Source organism: Musca domestica, unplaced genomic scaffold (genome assembly GCF_030504385.1).
Source record: "Musca domestica strain aabys unplaced genomic scaffold, Musca_domestica.polishedcontigs.V.1.1 55, whole genome shotgun sequence".
NCBI lineage: Eukaryota > Metazoa > Arthropoda > Insecta > Diptera > Muscidae > Musca > Musca domestica.
In genome coordinates this window covers 1669309-1691968 of record NW_026712355.1, presented here as the reverse complement: position 1 = coordinate 1691968, position 22660 = coordinate 1669309, and the positions used below count along the sequence as shown (strand labels likewise).

Below are 22660 nucleotides of genomic sequence, written 5' to 3'. Positions count from 1 at the left end.
ATTTAAAAAGAAAGAAAAACAAATTGATAAAAAATAAACAAAAGGCAAAAGGACCGAGTTTACGAATTAAGAGAAAATAACATAGAGACGATGATCATGAAAGAGATGGATGGTAGTTACGAGTGAGAGAGAAATGGAGCCGCGAAATATTGATAGTATCGATAATTTATTTTTGAAGGTATTATCGATTGAGAGTTTTTTCATCGACATTATCGGACAAAATACCAATGATGGGAGTGTGAATTTTTTAAAATTTTTTTCTGAAGACATCAACTCGAGTTTTTTAAAAGCGTGAATCTAGGGATCACTTAAGGTGTAAGTACATAAGAAGCTTGAAGTACTTTGTGACAATTCGTAAAGGGATTTTAATATGCTAACCGACTTTATCTATTTGATATCGAAAAAAATTGCAAAACTAGTGGATACTTGCTAGTTCTGAAACAGAACTAGTATTATTAATTGAAATGATTGCTCTGTTCCAGAATTTTAACCGATTTTCCCCTAACTTAACCGATCTTTTCACTACGAAAACGATTTGTTCTTTATAATGTCGAAAAAAATTGCCAAATTAGTAGATCCTTGCAGGTTCTGGAATAGAGCAGAGAAGGCCAGAGAAGACAGGTCTGCAACAGGAATTATTATTTATTACGAGTTTCAAATCTCAAAATTGAAAAATACCGTAGAAAAATATGGATAACATTAAACAATGAATATCGGGAGGAAGCATTATTATATGGTTGCTATAGGAAGACGAGGACTTATATTGACAATTATCTGCTACATTAGTTTAATATCCATCGCAAAAATCAAATATCAAATTGGAAAAACTTCCATTCAAATATGCGGTCACTAAATACCTGGAAGTACCGTTATATTGAGCCTTCAGATAATGTTTATCCATATAGAAAATTGCTTTGTTCACAACCTGCAAGAATCTGTTATTTTTGTCACTTTTTCAATATCATAAAGGTAAAATCGGGTAGCACAAAATGTACATTCTTGCAGCTCTTAAACAGACCATATCATAGCACAATAAGGAGGTAGAACAGCTTCGTAAAATTAATGAATGAATGAAATGCCTGGATCAATAGATCGATAGGTAGACGCATCTACACACAATTTTTAAATTGAAAATGTTGAATGGAAAATTGTTTAAATTTGTAAAAATTTTGAAAAACCTGTATTATTATAACCTCCGAATGACGTCGTATAAGAAAAAATATAAAAATCTATTTATATTTGAAAAACATTTTTTTTTGACATATCAATGTTCCCAAGCGTTGATGCATCTACCTGTATTCTTCTACCATGGCCTGGATGTTCTCTCAAATATATGATATGAAGTGATCAATCTTTCAATTCCATGGCGAATCTTGGCAATATTATTAATGCGCGCCCCGCAATTTAAGTTTCTTTCAATCATGGATTTTGAAAATATTTCGTTTTTATTTTTCAAAACATCGAATGCATGCACAAAATTGGCAGAAGTCGGGCACACTTGGACAAAATTTTAATCAGCTGGGAGCTCTACCTTACCTTTTTGTTGTACCATGGATCAAATGATCTGCCACGTGAGGCAGAACCCATTACGAAACAATTATTTAACAAGATTACTTAATTACAACAAACATATGGACAAACAGACAGCTGATTCTCGCAATGGATTTCAAATTCCAAAGTGTAATATTTTCATCTCTATTTCCAGTGAGGAATATTTGTTCTTGGAGGAATCATCTAAACGAAAATCTCACCCATGTATGTCTCCATGCGTATATTTTGAGAATCATCCCAAACACGATCTCGTTCTCGATCCGTGTAAAAGAGATACAACATGATACACGTAAGTGTGATACGTTACGTCTTCACTGTTTACTAAGAACAAGGTGGCACAGGTTTTTCATGATATGAAATACAGGGTGTTCTTTGAAGCACTTACGAAAGGACATTTAAATATTGAAGTCTAAAAGGGGAAGACTGCCAAGATTATTCAAAACGAATATGTGAGAATATATAAAACAGTTTTTTGACTGGCCTAAGTCATCGGCTCTGTAGTTTTACAATTTATAATTAGGGTTTTAAAGAATTTTTCTAAGCGTTTCTAATAATTTTTGTAATTGCAAATACACAAATCAGAGATGGGAACCTGTTTTCTATGCAGTTAAATTTGCCAAGGTTTATCACAGAAAATGCAGAGCTGGGATTTCTTATTTGAAATGGAGTTACTTTTATCTCATAAACTATATTCAATACTATGATTGGTCTGTTCCAGAACTGCAATAATGTAAACGTTTTGACAACGATAACCAATTTTCCCTTTATGATATCGGAAAAAAATTGCAAAACTAGTAGATTCTTGCAGGTTCTGGAACAGAGCAACTATATTCCATATATATATATATAAATTTATTCTACCTTCCACCATAGTGTGAAGAGTATATTAAGTTTGTCATTCCGTTTGTAACACCTCGAAGCATATATAAGTTAACGGCTCACCCTAATAAACATCAAACTAAATATGCAAACCAACTAGTAAACATTCCCATCATTATGCTGCGCAAGCAGTCCGACAAATCAACAGGAATATGACACCAGGGCAGTCATCCGCCACAAACACGCGCACTAATACCAGCGCACCGCAAGTGATGACTCAGCGTAATAACGAGCACGACCAGGCTGCAGTATAATATTAGTTTTAAGTTGAAGTAATTCATAATTGTAAATCCAACAAGAGAGGTGCATAGCACCGCAACATAAATGTTAGTAACAAAATAAAGAAACACCATAGCAGTGTGAAATAAACTTTAACTTCTAACATTAACTGGCGCCCAACAACTACAAGGATCAACACATCCTAGAACCCAACAACTACAAGGATCAACACATCCTAGAACCCAACAACCACAAGGATTAAAACATCCCAACAGCCGGTACGAGAACCGTTCCTGAGTAGGAGTACGAAAAGGATGTTACGTAAGAACTAGCGGACTACCGGGATATAAGGAAAATGATCAAATTATTATTAGTAAGTTATTATAAATTTAACAAAAGTAAAAAAGAAGAAATGTTAAAATAAAATTAAACAAAATAAGGAATAACACAGAAAGTGAAAGTGTGAAATCTAATTTACAAAAAATCATATTTGTGCTAGAATACGTTTAACAAAAATAACAAAGTAAGAAGAAAGAAATGTTAGAGTAAGGTAAAACAAAAAATGAAGTGTGACATCTAAATTTACAAAAAAATCATATTTGTGCGAAATTAACAAATGTAAGAAATATGAAATGTTAGATTAAGTTAAACAAAAAAATAGAGTGTGGCATCCAAATTTAAAGAGTCATATCCGTGCTGAAATAAGTTTAAAGAAATTTTGATAATAGATTTGTGACGAGAACTAGGATTTGGTGTTTCTTTTTCTCCTTTTTTTCGAGCGGCCAATGCCGGAAGATTTAGACAACTTAATAACAAGGGTCGAAGCTATGAGTGTTTCAGGACAGACATCTTCGCCTTCTGGGGCAGCTCCCGTAAGGTTTAATCCCTTTACGGAAAGTCAGACTAATGAGGTGAAACGAATAATAAGTGAGACGGTGGCAAACCTTCTCAAACAGGGGGAGGATGTTACCGCCACTAAAGATGTCGACATAGAAGGATCTGGGGATATCTCAGAAGGAGAGAGAATACCAGACATAGTGAAGACGTTAAGGGAATTCTCGGGCAAGCCAGGAGAATTTAGTTCGTGGAGGAAAGCTGTTGATAGGATCATGAACATTTATGAGTCACAAAGGGGAACAACCAAATACTTCACAATTCTACACACTGTTAGGCATAAAATTGTTGGTGAGGCCGACACGGCTTTGGAGTCTTATCGGACCCCATTAAATTGGAAAGCGATAAGAAAGTGTTTAGTGCTTCATTTTTCAGATAAGAGAGATATTTCGACCTTAGAGTATCAAATGACCGTCCTATCTCAGGGTGGGCAAACCATAACAGATTTTTACCAGAAGGTTTACCACCATTTGTCTTTGATTCTGGACAAGATTGATTGTCTGGATATAGGGAACGAGGCTTTGGATGTATTGACCCAAACATATAGGGACAAGGCTTTGGACACCTTTATTCGAGGACTTAATGGTAATCTTCCAAGCTTAATGAGTGTTACAAACCCGACAAGTTTGCCTCAGGCTCTAAATGCCTGTTTAAAATTAGGTAATCTAGGTGTGCGTATTCAACACGCTACCGAGAAAGGATCTAGACCAAACAGGATCCCCCAAACTAACCCTCCTAGACATTTTTACCCACAGCTGACGATTGGTGATAGGAATTTTCAAGGTGACCAAAGGTACAGAGGCCCTACTCAATATCGTTATCGGAATTTCCGAAGTGGAGAACAACAATACGGAGGGCCGGCGAACTTTTCGAATCGACCTCCAGTAGTGAATAATTTTGGACACCCCCAATACGGAGGATACAGACCCCCACTTCCTCCTAAACCTGCTGTACCAATGGACGTGGATCAATCAATACAGACTAGGCAGGTAAACTATCAGAATAGGCCACAGTTGAGTAATGCTTTTAACAATGTTCAGCCTAACTTTAAGAGAAATAATTCAGGAAATATTCATCAGCCGCAAAAGCAGCAGAGAATGTTTAATGTTGAGGCCCAAATACGTGAGGATGCAGAGCCGGATGAAATGAATGGTTCTGATGAACAGGAATATGAGGTTTCCTATGACGAAGCGTACGAGGAGGATCTAGACGATCAGTTGGCAATTGTAGATGACGTTAATTTTTTAGACTAGCTTCAACGTTGCCATACCTCCCTTTCAGAATGAAAAATGGCAACGAACTTAAATTTCTTATAGACACCGGTTCGAACAAAAATTATATTAATGGCAAATTTATTAGAAACCCTCTAAAGAACCAGAAACCTTTTCATGTTAAGTCCGTAGGCGGCATAGTTAGTATAGAGACCCATAGTTTTATTGACATTTTTAATTGCGGGATCGGAAAGTTAGAATTTTACATCCTTCCTGGTCTAGAGACCTTTGATGGGATAATAGGGAATGATACCCTGAAATCTTTGAATGCAGTGATTTACACTTGGAGATCCTATCTCACAATTCTGGATGGAAAGAAATTTCCTTTGAAAGAGCTGCAAATTGATGAGATTAATAACATGAATCTACGTTTAAATCATCTAAATCCCGAAGATGAAAAAGAAGTCAGGAATATTTTGGATGACCATCCAAACCTTTTTGCAGATCCCAATAAAAAACTCACTTATTCAACAATCGTACAAGCTGAAATTAATACGAGTAGTGATAGTCCAGTTTATTCAAAATCCTATCCGTATCCAATGGCACTGAAATCCGAAATTGACAAACAGATAGAAGAACTATTAAGGGACGGGATAATTCGCCCTTCCAGGTCCGCATATAATGCTCCAGTTTGGATAGTACCAAAAAAACCAGATGCTTCAGGTGTGAAAAAATACCGCATGGTTATTGACTATAGGAAACTTAATGAGATAACTAGACCTGACAGATACCCCATACCTGAAATTACAGAAATCTTGGCTAACTTAGGCGAACAGAAATACTTTTCCACCATAGATTTAAAGAGCGGATTCCATCAGATTCCACTTAGGGAATCCGATATTGAGAAAACAGCTTTTTCCGTCAAGAATGGAAAGTTCGAGTTCACAAGACTACCATTTGGACTACGTAACGCGTCTGCAATATTCCAAAGAGCTCTAGATGATATTCTTAGAGAGCATATAGGGAAACGGTGCTACGTCTACATTGATGACATTTTGATATTTGGTAGGACTAAAAAGGAACACATTGAAAATTTGAGGATAATATTCCGCACTTTGGAAGACTCTAATCTGAAAGTTCATTTGGACAAGAGTGAATTCTTAAAGGAAGAAATTGACTTCTTAGGGTTCAATGTAAAGGAAGGAGGTTTTTCTGCAAACCCAGACAGACTTAAGGCCATAGTTAATTTCCCTCAACCCAGAACAGTTCATGACTTGCGATCGTTCCTAGGCTTGACCGGACATTATCGGAGATTCATAAGGGGCTATGCTCAAATAGCCAAACCATTAACTTCCATGATGAGAGGCGATATAGGGAAAACCCCGAGAAACCAGTCAAAAAAAATCAGTGTCAATTTGAATTCCGAACAGATTGAAAGTTTCAAACAGCTCAAGAACTGTTTGGTATCGGAGGAAGTCGTTTTGAACTATCCCGACTTTGATAAGCCCTTTGAACTCACTACTGACGCCTCGAAATACGCTTTAGGAGCAGTTTTATCTCAAGGCAATAGACCTATCACATACCTTTCTAGAACTCTCAGTAGGGCAGAAGAGGAATATGCGACAAATGAGAAAGAAATGCTGGCGATAATTTGGGCTTTAAAGGAATTGAATTGTTACTTGTATGGAGCAAGAAGCATAAAGATATTTACCGACCATCAACCTTTGACATTTGCGCTAAGCAACAAGAACACAAATGTGAAGATGAAGAAGTGGAAGGCACAGTTAGAAGAATATAATTACGAGTTAATTTATAAACCAGGTAGCACGAATGTAGTCGCGGACACGCTATCGAGACCACCAGTGACAGATGTTAACTCCCTAACGCCCACGGTTCACAGTGCCGAGGACTCATCGGAAGACCTAATTCCTTCCGCTGAGGTGCCAATAAATACCTTCAAAAATCAGATCATTATTGAGGAATCATCAGCTTCCTCATATGAATTTAACATTGTATTTCCCTCCTACCATAGACATATCATTAAAGAAACCAGTCTAGCGGAATCAGATCTGAAAGTCATATTAAAGAGATACTTAAATCCTACAGTAGTCAACGGCATCAAGACCTCAGAGCCAGTTATGCTTATGATTCAAGCACTGTACCCTCATCACTTCAGAAACATTAAAGTACGATTCGCTCGAACAATGGTTGAAGATGTTACTGATGAGGAGAGACAAAAACAAATCATTATTGAGACTCACAACAGAGCACATAGGAATAATGCCGAGAATAGGAGACAAATTTTAGAGAGCTATTACTTCCCTTCCATGACTAGGAAAATAAAGAATGTGATCAATATCTGTAAAGTATGTAAAGAAAATAAGTATGAGCGACATCCGAACGCTCCCAAACTTAATAAGACACCTATGCCAACTTATCCTGGGCATACAATCCACATAGATATCTTCTCTACAGACAAGTTTCGAGTTTTAACCGCAATAGACAAATTTACAAAATTCGCAGTAACCAGAATGATAAATGGCAAAGGCATTGAAGACATTAGGAAACCATTGAGAGAAATAATTTTCTACTTTGGGGTCCCGAAGTCAATTGTATTTGATAACGAGCGATCTTTCAATTCTCAGACCATTCGGTTTATGTTGGAAGACGAACTTGGCATGGAAATTTTTACGGCACCGCCTTATAAGAGCGAGGTTAATGGGCAAATAGAGAGATTCCATTCGACCTTATCGGAAATTATGCGTTGCAGTAAGTGTGAGCGACCCGATTACTCTTTTGAGGAGCTATTGCAAGATAGCGTTAACAAGTACAATCACACAATACATTCGTCAATTGGAAAGAAACCCGTAGATCTATTTTTTGGACGACCGACGACCTTTGGACCAGAGGACTACGAAAGGACTCGCCTTAACAACTACGAAAGACTCTTGAGGAAACAGGAAAATGATTTGGCAAATCATAATCGTGTTAGGGAAGAACCAAAAGAATATCAAGAAGGTCAGAAAATATTTGTCAAACAGAACAAGAGATTAGGAACCAAATTATCTAAACGTTTCAAAGAAGAAGTTGTAAAGGAGAATAGGCACTCAACTGTCCTGACTCAATCAGGGAGAATAGTCCATAAGAGTCATATCAGAAACTGACTTACTTATTTACCGGGTTTCCAGTTCTTAATTACAGGTTGCCTAGGGGTCACAGAAATATTGGACTACTCTCAATCAGAAGTGGTTCTTATAGAGAGTGGAATAGGAAAAATACAAACAGGGACATTCAAAATTTTGCATGTTATTAACATCAAGGAATATCATGACACTCTAGAGAGGATCAAGGACGACTTGGCCAAAGGAATTCCAGACAACCACCCACTACTCCCCTTCCTACATAATGACATCACTACCCTATCTCACCTTATAAATCGGCTAATGCCTGAAGAGAGATCTAAAAGATCTCTTGATGAGATTGGAACGGCGTGGAAATGGCTGGCAGGTAGTCCAGACCATGATGACCTTATGCTTTTGAAAAACAAAATCAATGAGTTAACAGACAACAGCAATAACCAGTTAATAATCAACAGAGATCTAATAGAAAGAATGCAGGAGATAACGAATGCGACAAATAGTATTTCAAAAATTTTAAAGACTAGTGAGGACTTCCGTAATACCCTCATATTGCAGGCAAAGTACAAAGTTGAAATTTTAAAGGAGGAAATAACGAATATTAATTCGGCCATTCATTTAACAAAATCCAACATTGTAAACACATTTATTTTATCGGAAATAGAAATTAGGAAAATAGAAGAAATATTTAATCAAGATGAAATCCCGTTTCAAAACATTGAACAAGCTTTAAATTTCGCACGAATAAAAATTGTAAACAATAGTACTAATATAATTTACATTATAAGCATTCCCAAAACTGTAAAAGAAATTTGTAATGTCATAACCATAAGACCTGTAAAAAATCAAAATACTGTTTTAAATCTTGATTATAAGAAAATTGTAAAATGTGAAAGAGCAACATTTGGAATTAAAAGTCCTTGTCAAAAAATAAATGGTATTGAATTATGTCTAGAATCTAATGTAGCCAATATAACAAACAATACATGTATTCCTAAATTAGTAACTAATAGCCCACATAATTGTTCAATAGTAAATGCAGATCACATTAATAATTTAGAGGAAATAGAACCTGGATTAATTTTGATAAATAACATAAAAGAAAATATTGTCATAAATGGAAACGAAAAAAATGTAACAGGAACTTATTTAATAAGATTTAGTAATTCTACAATTAGGATAGGCAACAAAAATTTCACCGTCGAAGAAGCTGCTTACTCCAAACCGTTGCCTGCGCTACTAAAACACTCAGCTAGAAACAATTACACCGAAGAAATACTATCTCTACAACTACTAAAAACGTTGCACGTGAAAAGTAATAAAAGAATCGAGCGTCTAAATACTGAATTCAAGACCAGTTTATGTTTTAACATCAGTCTCATATTAGCATTGGTCATCCTCCTGATGGCAGTAAAAATGAGGCAAAGGCGCAAAACTAGTATGAAAATTATAAAAATGACCCCACATGAAGGAATGTCTAGACCTCAAATAGAAATGACTGTGTCAGAAAGCCAATTGGCAGCCGGCACAACAGAATCTGTTATCAAAACAAAACAACTAGCAAACCACAATATTAACTTGAATCAACGCGGCAGTCTTTATAATCTGCCATATTTCTAAACACATCAATCGAGACGCTTGATAATTCGAGAGGGAGGAGTTAACGGCTCACCCTAATAAACATCAAACTAAATATGCAAACCAACTAGTAAACATTCCCATCATTATGCTGTGCAAGCAGTCCGACAAATCAACAGGAATATGACACCAGGGCAGTCATCCGCCACAAACACGCGCACTAATACCAGCGCACCGCAAGTGATGACTCAGCGTAATAACGAGCACGACCAGGCTGCAGTATAATATTAGTTTTAAGTTGAAGTAATTCATAATTGTAAATCCAACAAGAGAGGTGCATAGCACCGCAACATAAATGTTAGTAACAAAATAAAGAAACACCATAGCAGTGTGAAATAAACTTTAACTTCTAACATTAACTTATATTTAGATTAAGCGATGTCCGTCCGTCTATCCGTCTGTGGAAATCACTCTAGCTTCCGAACGAAATGAAGTAGGTTGATAAAATTTTACTCAAATGTATATTATGTCTGCAGAACTTTTGGTATTGAAATTGGGCCATGTAGGTCCACGTTTTGGTATAGCCCCATATAGGTATTTTGGGGATTTAAGCCACATTATTCATCGGAATTGTTTCAAATTTGGTATTTGAAGTTCGTAATGGATACTACAGCTTATGAAAAATATATTTTTGTATGACTATCATATTCCTCTTTTATGGAGTATTACGTTCATGCTAATAAATAATCTGAAAAAAAAAAACTAAAAATACTTCATCCAAATCCATTAATAGTATATACAGTGACGTCTATTCCGGTTTACACGGATTTGCATTTTTTTTGTTTTGAGATATCAACTTTGGCACACATTCACACACACACAAGGGACAATGTTGTTGTTCTTTTTTAATTTGAATTGATAACCATGTCCTCGACGGGATACATAACTTGAATTTACTATCTTCGGCCAACGGAGGAGGTCAATGGAAAATCAAGAATATTCGTCTTCACCTTATCTCCAACACTTGTCGTTTAAGTGGAAAATGCAAAAAACCAAAAACCACATGAACAACATACCACCATACTGGTTCTACCCAGTAGGATGACAATAGCTATCAAAAGGAGCAACTTAAACTTTAAATACTTAATTTTCATAGAAAACTAAATATCAACGACAACCATGTGCTGGGAAATAAAACGCGAGGAAATTTTCTAAAGAAAAGCTAACAGAAGGAAAATATTCCCTACAGGATATTGGATAATACAAAATGGTAATAATTGCTGCAAATTTGTCTAAAGAGGGAATATTTTTAGAATGGCTACTTGGGATACAATCATGAATTTTAAGGAAAGCATTTTTAATTTACTTAACTTTAGTGCTGTAACATTTATACTAAAAATATTATCGAAATCCAAAATCGATTTATAACTGGATCGAAAATGGATCTCCAGTGCTACTAAAGCGTATATCAGACGAAATGTTTTTATACCCTCCACCATACTATGGAGGGTATATTAACTTTGTCATTCCGTTTGTAACTCCTCGAAATACTCATGTCAGACCCAACAAAGTATATATATTCTTGATCAGCATAAAATTCTAAGACGATTTAGCCATGTCCGTCTGTCTGTCTTTGTGTCTGTCTGTCCGCCTGTCTGTTATAATCACGCTATCTTTCGAACAAATTGAGATAGAAAGCTAAAATTTTTCACACATGTATATTTTGCCAGTAGGCAGGTTAAGTTCGTAAATGGGACATGTAGGTCCAAGTTATCATATAGCCCCCATATAAAGGTACCTCCCGGTATTCGGTATTTTGATGATTTTTGCGACATTATTCACCGGAATTGTTTCGAATTTGGCATTTGAAGTTCGTAATGGATACTACAGTCTAAGACAGAAAATTATCTGTGCAGGTCCGCGTCTTCGTATAGCCCCCATATAACGGTACCCCCCGATATTCGGTATTTGGATGATTTTAGCGACATTATTTACCGGAATTGTTTCAAATTTCGCAAGTGAAGTTCGAAATAGATACTTCATCCCATGCCAGAAAATTTTCTGTGCAGGTCCACGTCTTCGTATAGCCCCCATATAACAGTACCCCCTATATTTGGTATTTTGATGATTTTAGCTACATTATAAACAGATTTTTCTTCAAGTTTCTCATTTAGATATTGTAATAACTTATGACAAAAGTTGCCTATGCAGGTCCACGTCGTCGTATATAGTCATTCGGTATTTTTGAGATTTTAACAAAATTTTTAACGGATTTTATTTATTTATTTTTTTTTTTTTGGATATTGCCAAATTTGTGCCAAATGATGGAGGGTATTAAAAGTTCAGCTTTTTTAATTGTTTTTTTTTTTAACATATGTAATGTCAAATTTTCCATATGTTGAAGTTGCACATATCTGTTTTGTTGTGGGAAAATACAGGGTGAGATAAAAAATACTGCAACTACAAAGCCAAACGCGATATTTTTTACATTTTCTTCTCAAATTTTATTGAATGAAAGCTAATAATGTCGGAAATAGCATCAAATTTTATAATAAGTTTAGATTTGATCGGATTGGTCACCTTTGGCCGTCAAACGGCCAATGAAACCGTCATACGCTGCCCGAATGTTGCTCTGCGGTACATTGGGCCATTCCCGCGAAGCACTTGCTTGAGGTGATCGACACTTTGGTAATTTTTATTGCCAACCTTGCTTTTCAAAATACTCCAGACACAATAGTCCAACGGATTGGTATCCGGAGATTTTGGTGGCCATTGTGCGCTGGAAATGAAGCGGGGAACCTCATTTTGTAACCATTTTTGGGTGGCGCGTGCTGAGTCCTCTTGGAATGTCCAAGGTCTGCGGCCAAAATGTTTGCGTGCTCAAGGCTTTAATACACCCTCCAGAATATTTTCGCGATAATATTCGGCATTTATTCTGATGCCACGCTCGATTAATACGAAAGGAGAGCGACCATCGGCTGTTAAGGCGGCCCACACCATGGTCGGCGCTTGATTTCTGATGGCCAACCGAAAGTGCACATTTTCAGCTGACCTCTTCGGCAAGTAGACACGATCATTTTGTTTGTTTACAAACCGCTGGACAACTGTGGCGAATGTTTTCTCATCGGAGAAAACCAAATTCGGCAGTTTACCACTTTTGGCCGAGCGAAGCAAATCTTTAGCTCTTTTGAGTCTATTTTTTTGTTGCGGTGTAAGTTCTTGCACTTTTTGGAATTCCAATGGCTTTACCCCGTGCTCATTTTTCAATATTTGTAGAATGGTATATTGAGATATGTTCAGCTGAAGAGCCATTTTTCGTGGTCGCTTCTTTGCTTTTCGAACCATTTTCTGCTGATGTTGTTGATTTCTTCCCTCCACTTCCCTGACACCGGGCTACGCTACCAGTATCACGGTAACGAGCGATGGTATGAGACACAAAATACTTATTCACATTTAAATGCTGGAGTACTCTAACCATAGCCACTTGTGGTTTTCCAGCCAAATATAAAGAAATCACACAATCACGCCTGAATTCCATCACGAATAACTTTTTTTTTTCTGGAAAATTCTCACCAAAATGATTTCGGACGCTTGTAAACAATATAATGAGCTGTCACTGGGCCATTTTTAACAGCTGTCGGAAGAGTGGCTTAGACATGACAGCAGTCTGAAGTTGGTTGCATTTTTTTCATCTCACACTGTAGAGCCCTTAATTTGTATGTTTCGGAACACTTTTTCAGATACTGTCAGAGGACATAAATTTGCATTTTTTTTAGATTTTTTATAAAGAGCAACCAATTTTTTAAAATATTTTTCCAGGACCTAGAGGCCAGAAAACTTTGATTTTTTTTCAAGACCAATCAAACGTGAATTTTTTTAATGTTCTTTCAGGATCATCAGAGTCTAAATGTAGATTTTATAAGAATATTTTTAATGGACCATTGAAGGCCTTAACTTGTATGTTTGGGACCACTTTTTCAAATAACATCAGAGGCCAAGAAATGTGAATTTTTTACCAACCAAATGTGAACTTTTAAGATTTTCCAGGAGTGGAGACCAAAAATCTGTAAATTTTTGAAGTGATTTTTTCAAGGACCAACCAAAGATGGATTTTTTAGAATATTTTTTTTTTCAAGGACTATCAGAGGCCTTAAACTGGATTTTGTTAAAGTGTTTCTTTTAACGACCATTGGGCGCCACCAAATCAATTTTTTGTAATATTTTGAAATTTAAATTGTTTTCATCAGTTTTGCAGGTTTTTCATCTCTCCCTGTAAGCCAGTCAAAAAGCGTTTTATGTATACTCACCTTTTTCTGATTGGTTAACTATCAAAGTTAACCCCGATAACGATTTGGATGTAAACGTACTTTTAGGGTATACCATGGTCAAAGGTAGAAGAATATAGGTAGACGCATCAACGCTTGGGAGCATTGATATGTCAAAAGAATGTAAATGTTTTTTCAAATATCAGTAGATTTTTATATGTTTCTTATACTACGTCATTCGGAGGCTATTATAATTCGCGTTTTTCAACAGTTTTTTACAAATTTAAATAATTTTTCATTCAACATTTTCAATTGCAAAATTGGTTTGACAGTTCATTGTCCCAGCAGCTGTGTCGATGCGTCTACCTATATTCTTCTACCATGAACATGGTCGAGCAACCCTGATCTCATAGTTCTTTGCACTTGTTATACCCTCCACCATAGTATGAAGGGAATATTAAGTTTGTCATTTCGTTTGTAACACCTCGAAATATACATTTTAGACCCCACAAAGTATATACATTCTTGATCAGCATAAAATTCTATGTCGATTCAGCGATGTCCGTCCGTCTATCCGTCTGTTCGTCTGTGGAAATCACTCTAGCTTCCGAACGAAATGAAGTAGGTTGATAAAATTTTACTCAAATGTGTACTATGTCTGCAGGACTTTTGGTATTGAAAATGGGCTATGTAGATCCACGTCTTCGTATAGCCCCCATATAACGGTACCACCCGATATGTGGTATTTTATGATTCTAGCGACATTTTTTACCGGAATTGTTTCAATTTTGGTATTTGAAGTTCGTAATGGATACTACATCCTAAGGCAGAAAATGAGTCATGTAGGTCCAGGTCTTCGTATAGCCCCCATATAATGGTACCCCCCATATCCGGTATTCTGATAAATTTAGCGACATTATTTACCGAAATTGTTTCAAATTTGGTATTTGAAGTTCGTAATGGATACTACAGCCTATGACAGAAAATTGTCTGTGCAGGTCCACGTTTTCGTATAGCCCCCATATAACGGTACCCCCGATATCCGGTATTTTGATCATTTTAGCGACGTTATTTATCGGAATTGTTTCGAATTTGGTATTTGAAGTTCGTAATGGATACTACATCCTAAGGCAGAAAATGAGTCATGTAGGTCCAGGTCTTCGTATAGCCCCCATATAATGGTACCCCCGATATCCGGTATTCTGATAAATTTAGCGACATTATTTATCGGAATTGTTTCAAATTTGGTATTTGAAGTTCGTAATAGACACTACAAAATAAAACAGAAAATGGGCCATGTAGGTCCACTTCTTCGTATAGACCCCATATAACGGTACCTCCCGATATTCGGTATTCTGATGATTTTAGCGACATTTTTTACCGGAATGTTTTGAAATTTTGTATTTGAAGTTCGTAATGGATGCTACAGCCTATGACAGAAAATTGTCTGTGCAGGTCCACGTTTTACAACTCCCCTGGTTCCTCCCTATATTCGGAATTTTAACGATTTTAGCTAATATTATAAACAGTTTTTTTTTTTCAAGTTTCGCATTTGAATATTGTAATAGCTTGTGACAAAAGTTGCCTACGCAGGTCCACGTCGTCGTATAGACTCTAATATACGGCTACATTAGGTATTTTCAAGATTTTAAAAGAATTTTTAACGGATTTTATTTTTTTGAAAATTGTTAAATTTGTACCAAATGGTGGAGGGAATTCAAACTTCGGCCCGGCCGAACTTACAGCTTTTTTACTTTTTCTTTCCTAACAACACAGTCTACACAGAAAAAGAGAATGAGCCGCTGGGAAGAGCATTGAGCTGTGTTTGGTAAAAGTTTACGCCGGCGTAAACTTTATACTTGAATGTGGAAAGAGGAAAATTAACAGAGAAAAGAAAACAAACACAAAACAAAAGTTGCGAAAACAGAAACACAAACTCAAAACAAGTTTTCTATTTACCAAAGAACTCACAGTGATTTGGAAATGTAACTGCTGCTCCATGAGATTGGAGAAATTATTGATTTGGGTTTCAAAGAGCAAAACTGGTTCGTGGAAAATTAAATATGGGTGGTTAACGGAATTAATATTCCTTAAATTAATATGAGGTCTGGTAAAGGGCTGCTATGGCACTCCCAAATGTAAAAATTATATTCATATTTAAATAATCTCATTTTTGGTAACCACTGTGCCATTTGTACTCTCCTAAGAAAAAAGGAACTCAATGTGTGTGTTTGTTGTTTTAACTGTAGAATGTTTCTTCATCTTCTGGTTGTCGGTCGGTCGCTTGTTTCAGCTTTCGCTCTAAGTTGTAATTCAACAAACGAGTGTTTTTGTTGTTAGTTTGCCCACAACTGCTATAAGTTAAGGTGTTCGAGATTTAAGTAACCACAGTTAACCAGTGACCACTCAACAGTCGTGGTGGTCGGGTATTTTTTTCTCCTTTTTTATTTTGTTTTTGAATGCGGGAAGTGCGTTACGGTTGGCTTTCAATAGAAAACCAGAAATCCTCCAAAAAATAGAAAATAGTGTTAATTTAAAAAATTTAAAACAAATTGAATAAAAAAAAAACAAAATAAAAATAAAAACTCAGTAAAAGGTGTGAAAGTTAAGCTCAATATCACGAAAACAGGTGAATAATTTAAAAAAAAATTACTTGAAAAAAAAAAAACAAAATTAAATAAAAAACGATCAATAAATTGGAGTTCCACTACTCCAGTTTTGAAAACAAATATAAAAAACAATTTAAAAAAGTTTAAAAAGTCTAAAAAAACATTTATTATGTATGAATATTTTGCAATAATTATGTTAAATAGAATAATAAAAAAAATCTGTATATTGAGAAATTGCTCCGCTTTATTACATTCATTTTTGCTTCGATAATTTTGAAATGAAGCGTTAAATTAAAAAGTGTTAGATACAAATTTTATAAGCGGGGATTTCATTTCATTACAATTCTTGATGTAATGATTCTAAGTTACTGCAGCATGTGTATATACCTTAAGTTGTTGTTATTGTTTTATTATAAAAAAAAAAAAAATAATTAAATCGAAAATTTCATTGTAAATTTGCGAGATGGGGAATTACTCAGAATAATAAAATCAATACCAACTTCGAATTATGATCATTGCCTCTAATTGAATTTAAGAGAATAATATCGATTCATAAAGCGGGAAAATTCAATAAATTAGAGAATTATATTCAATAGTCATAAATAAAACCAGTAAAGAAAGTCCTAAGGTCGGGCGGGGCCGATTTTATGATACCCCACACCACTTTGCTAATTTAGTTGAGATCCACATAACAATTAAAAGTTTTTATGGGAGAATTCAATCATACACGCTATGAATATAATTTTAATTTAAAGTTCAAAAGACTAAATATGCCGAAGCATTTGTATCTTTTAAATTCGGATTTGTATTGCACATTTGGTGCACAATTAATTTGAAATCGGATAAAGATATATATGGGAGCTATATATCCAAATCGGAACCGATCTCCATAAAATTTTGCAAATATATTTCTGAGCTATATTTCACATATTTCCCTGAATATCGTTCTTACGGAGTGCATATTACGGCTGTGGGTAACAAATATAAAAAAATCGGATGAACAATATATATGGGAGCTAAAGCTATATCTGAACCGATCTTCACCAAATTTGACATACTAGCTTCTAGACTCAATTCGGTTATAAGTGCCAAATTTCATCCAATTTGGGCAAATATTAGAAGTTTGGTGTACAATAAAAGGTAAATCGGACGAAGTTATATATGGGAGCTATATCCAAATCTGAACCGATCTCGATCAAATTTAGCAAATGTATTTCTGAGATGTATTTTATATATTTCCCTGAATATCGTTGTTACGGAGTGCATATTACGGCTGTGGAGGACAAAAATAACAAATCGGATGAACAATATTTATGGGAGCTATAGCTATATCTGAAACGATTTCGATCAAATTTGGCATACTTATTTTCAGGCCTAATTTGGTTGTATAAAATTCCATACTATTCGGACTGATATTACAAGTTTGGTGCACAATAAAAGGTAAATCGGACGAATATATATATGGGAGCTATATCTAAATCGGAAATTTTGCAAATGTATTTCTGAGCTGTATTTGATATATTTCCCCAAATATTGTTGTTACAGAGTGCATATTACGGTTGCGGAGGACAAAAATAACAAATCGGATGAACAATATATATGGGAGTTATAGCTATATCTGAACCGATTTGGATCAAATTTGGCATACTTATTTTCAGGTCCAATCTGATCGTACGTGCAAAATTCCATACTATTCGCAATAAATAGCAAATCGGACAAGGATATATATGGGAGCTACATCTAAATTTTGACCGATTATCTCCCATTTCAATAGGGTTCGACCTTGAGCCAAACAAATCATTTGTGCAAAATTTCATCTGGATAAGGCAATAAATGCGAACTGTACTTTGTTTACAAAACGGACAGACATGCATAAATCGACTTAAAATGTGATTCTATGCAGATCAACAAAAGGAACTATGGTTCTATCTCGTTTCCTTTTGCCTGTTACAAACATTATATGCACAAAGACATTATACCCTGACCACCTTGTCGTGTAGCGTATAAAAAAAAAAAAAACATATAAAAATGTGGCTTTATTGTATGACCCTATCCCGCAAATTTCTAAAGTTGTACGTTGAAGGTGGATTTTCTGGCAAAATAGGTCGTTAATATTGGGGCTTTGGAGTTAAGTCTTTTGGAGTCGACTCCGACTCAAGATCAGAAAAATTAAAAAGTTGCAGTAAAAGCTTTCGATATTCTTTTTTTATTGGAGTAAAATATTGTTATTTTTGCCTGTGTTTGTGCAGTTGTTGGCATTATAAAGGTGAGAATACATAAAAAGCTTTTTTTGACTGGCATTAAGTCATAGGCTGGCATATTTGTGAAAGAGCAAAGGAGCTTTAGGTTGACTTAGTTGAATTTTGGAATATTATTTTATGAAAAGGCCAGCCGACGACTTAAGCCAGTTAAAAAAGCGTTGTATGTACTCCCACCTTAAAATGTATTGTCTGTCATTTACAAAGTTTCGGTTGGCTTATGTAGTTATGGTCGAATCTAGTGGCAACATAAACTTCGTTGGGATTAAAAGCGAAAAAATAATTTCAACAATTTTGTTCGTGTGTAGCATGTTACAATTACGAGGTACAGCTAACAGCTTCGTTAAAATACAGAAATACAGCTCTGAGGCTATGATCGCTTTCTATCAGAAAATTAGTGCAATGCCTGCATTTTTTTTTCAAAGATAGGATCCAACCTGTTCAATTCCATGGTTAGTATCTTTAATGCAATCGTACATTGTAGACGTTTCTATCAATCATTGATTTGAAAATATATATTTTTTTTATTTTTCAAATCAATTAATATACAAAATTGGCAGAAGTTGGCAAGGTGAGAATACATAGAAAAATTTTTCTACTTTTTAAATTTTTTCCAAAAATATGTAGATTTGTATATGTTTTCCAATACGACGGAGATCGCAGGTTGTTATGATATGTATTTTCAAACAATTTTAAGAAATTTGAAACATTTTTAATTCAAAAATTTCAAATCCAAAATTGGTTTGATTGTCCCAGCACCTGCGTCGATACGACTACGTGTATTCTTCGACCATGTTTACACCTTTAGGATGTGAGTTTATTAGCAGTTCCGCTTCATGACTAGGAAAAATGACGGCAGCATTCGAGTGTTAATCTGATATCTCTTTATGATGTGTCACAATGTATGCCATGCGAAAACTTCAAGCTGCTTATGCATCCACACCTTTAGAAACAAATTTCATTCAGCTGGTAGATCTACCTTACCTTTTTATTGTACCATGATATCTAGTATTTTTTCATATTAAAAATATGCTACACTGATAGATGTTCTCACGATCGGAATCTGCGTACTAACGGAAATCACCATTTATTAGTTTTTTTCCTAGATCATAATATTTTGTAAATATTTTGTATTTACAGCCTGTTTTTGTAACATTATTTTTTACTTTCGTTTGGAATTTTATCAAAAGAAAATACCTTTTAAATAGTAATAGTAATTTATACTCTGTTTCTGCAAGCATCTACTGGTTTTGCAATTTTTTAAATTATTTTTTTACGCGCTTGAATTTGAAAAGATTTCCGTGATTTTCCAATGGTACGTTTACATTAGAAAATTTTACCGGGTTATTTTGAAATTGAAAATGTTAAATGCAGAATTATTCAAATTTATAAAAATTATTAAAAAATGCATATCAAAACAACCACCGATTGGCGTCGAACAGGAAAACCTATAAAAGTCTACTTATTTTTCAAAAAAAAAATTATTTTTTTTTTTGACATATCAATGTTCCCATGGGATTGGCAATTTGTAATTTTTTTATTTGGCGGTAAACGTATTATTATTTGTATCAACACTTAATGAATTTTCAGATAATAAATTTATTACCCTTAAATAATTAAATTTTCACTATAAAATTGCAGTTTTTGGTTTAATTTTCTCAAAAGTTTAAAATATTATCGAAAAAAAATTATGCAAAACATCAGTTTTATTGATTGATTTTATTGTATGTTGTTCGATAACAATTTGCCATACTTGTACGAGAGAGAGAGAGAGAACATTCTCTCTGCACATGTTAGTAAATACGATTTACTGGGAAGTTATTGTACACCCCTAATATCAATTTAAATATTTGCGTAATTTCTTGCGAAATTACATATCTTATTGGAAAACCCTTTACTACTGGTATCTAGTTATTTCCGATGTTATGTTTTGTGTCGCATGAACCCGAAACCGTTTTTATTTTGTGTTGAAATTGTTAGCTAAAAATATATTTTTGTCAGTTTAGACTCTTAATTGTCAAATTTAATAAGAACATTCAAACAAAACAAAAACTTTTTTGCGGAGATAAATTAACAGAATGAAAGCATGCGGAAAATCTGAACTGGTTAAAATTCAATTTGGCACGTAAATAATTTTAAGAGCTTCGTTCTTTAAATATTTATTTTTAGCATATTTTAGCTCGCTCTCAAAGATTTGAAACTAATACTTAAGACAGCTTTACATCGACACGTATTTATTTATTTAAATTTGTAAAAATTGTTAAAAAAATGCACATCATAACAACCTCCGATTGGCGTCGTATAAGAACACTTATAAAAATCTACTTATTTATTATAAACACATTTTGACATATCAATGTTCACAAGCGTTGATGCATCTACCTGTACTCTTCTACCACTACAATGTTGCAAAAGGCAAAGTTTAGCCTAAAAACACTAAATATAAATATGAAAAATGTCGGTTTATATATACAGGGTGGGATAAAAAAACTGCAACAAAGTCAAACGCCATAATTTTTACATTTTTCTAATTTTATTAAATGAAAGGAAAAAATGTCGGAAATAGCATAAAATTTAAGAATAAGTTTAGATTTGTTCGAATTGGACATTCTTGGCACGAATTATGGCCTTCAAACGGCCAATGAAACCATCACACTCTGCCCAAATGTTGCTCTGCGGTATTTTGGCTCATTCCCGGCGAAGCGTTTGCTTGAGGTGATCGATACTTTGGTATTTTTTAGTGCCAACCTTGCATTAAAAAATACTCCAGACACAATAATCCAACGGATTGGTATCCGGCGATTTTTTTGGCCATTGTGCGCTGGAGATGAAGCGAAGAACCTCATTCTGTAACCATTCTTGGGTGGCGCGTGCTGAGTGCGATGGTGCTGAGTCCTGTTGGAATGTCCAAGGTCTGCGGCGAAAATGTTTGCGTGCCCAAGGCTTTAATACACCCTCCAGAATATTTTCGCGATAATATTCGGCATTTATTCTGATGCCACGGTCGATTAATTCGAGCGGAGAGTGACCATCGGCTGTAATGACGGCCCACACCATCATCATGGCCGGCGCTTGAGTTCTGGTGGCCAACCGAAGGTGCACATTTTCAGCTGACCTTTTTGGCAAGTAAACACGATCATTTTGTTTGTTTACAAACTGCTGGACAACGAATGTTTTCTCAGCGGAGAAAACCAAATTCGGCAGTTCAACACTTTCGGCCAAGCGAAGCAACTCTTTAGCTCTTTTGCGTCTATTTTCTTTCAGTTGCGGTGTAAGTTCTTGCACTTTTTGGAATTTCATTGGCTTCACCCCTAGCTCATTTTTCAATATTTGCCGTTTGGAATATTGCGATATGTTCAGCTCACGAGCCATTTTTCGGCCTCTGCGACGAGGGTTTTGATCAAGTCGCTTCTTTACTTTTCGAACCATATCTGTTAATGTTGCTGTTTTCTTCCGTCCACTTCCTTGACGTCGAGCTACACTACCAGTATCACGGTAGCGTAGTACGAGAAACAAAAGATTTATTCACATTAAATGCTGGAGTGCTCTAACGAAAGCCCCTTGTGATTTTCCAGTCAAATATAAAGAAATCAAACTATCACGCTTAAATTCCATCACGAATAAGTTTTTTTTTTCTGGAAATTCTCACCAAAATGCCTTTGTACGCTTGTAAACAATATAATCAGCTGTCACTGGAATAATTTTAACAGCTGTCGGATGAGTGGCTTAGAAATGACAGCAGTCTGAAGTTGGTTGCAGTTTTTTCATCTCACGCTGTATGCATAGGCTTGGCAATTTAAATACCCTGGTTTACTAAATCGGTAAACGTACTATTACGGGAACACATAGAATTTTCTGATAATATGTATATTGCCATTACATAATTCACTATAAAAATTGCAGTATTTGGTCACATTTTTCAAACAATTTCAAATAGTGTCGAAAAAAAATTTATGTGAAACAGCTGTTTTCTTGATAGATTTTACCATAAAGAAATAAAGGTATAGACTTAAAAGTATTAAAATTTGCCCCTTCCGGCAGATCATTGGGACAGTAAAG

General features: G+C 35.1%; 1 protein-coding gene across 1 annotated transcript in view; it reads left to right on the top strand.

The window, feature by feature from the left end:
* Window positions 1-16096: 16096 nt before the first annotated feature.
* Window positions 16097-22660, top strand: part of LOC101901296 (aminopeptidase N-like) — a 30515-nt gene continuing 23951 nt past the window's right edge. Inside the window, exon 1 of the mRNA XM_005178050.4 lies at window positions 16097-16363. The gene's annotated coding sequence lies outside the window, so the exon portion shown is untranslated. The remainder of the gene's footprint in view (window positions 16364-22660) is intronic.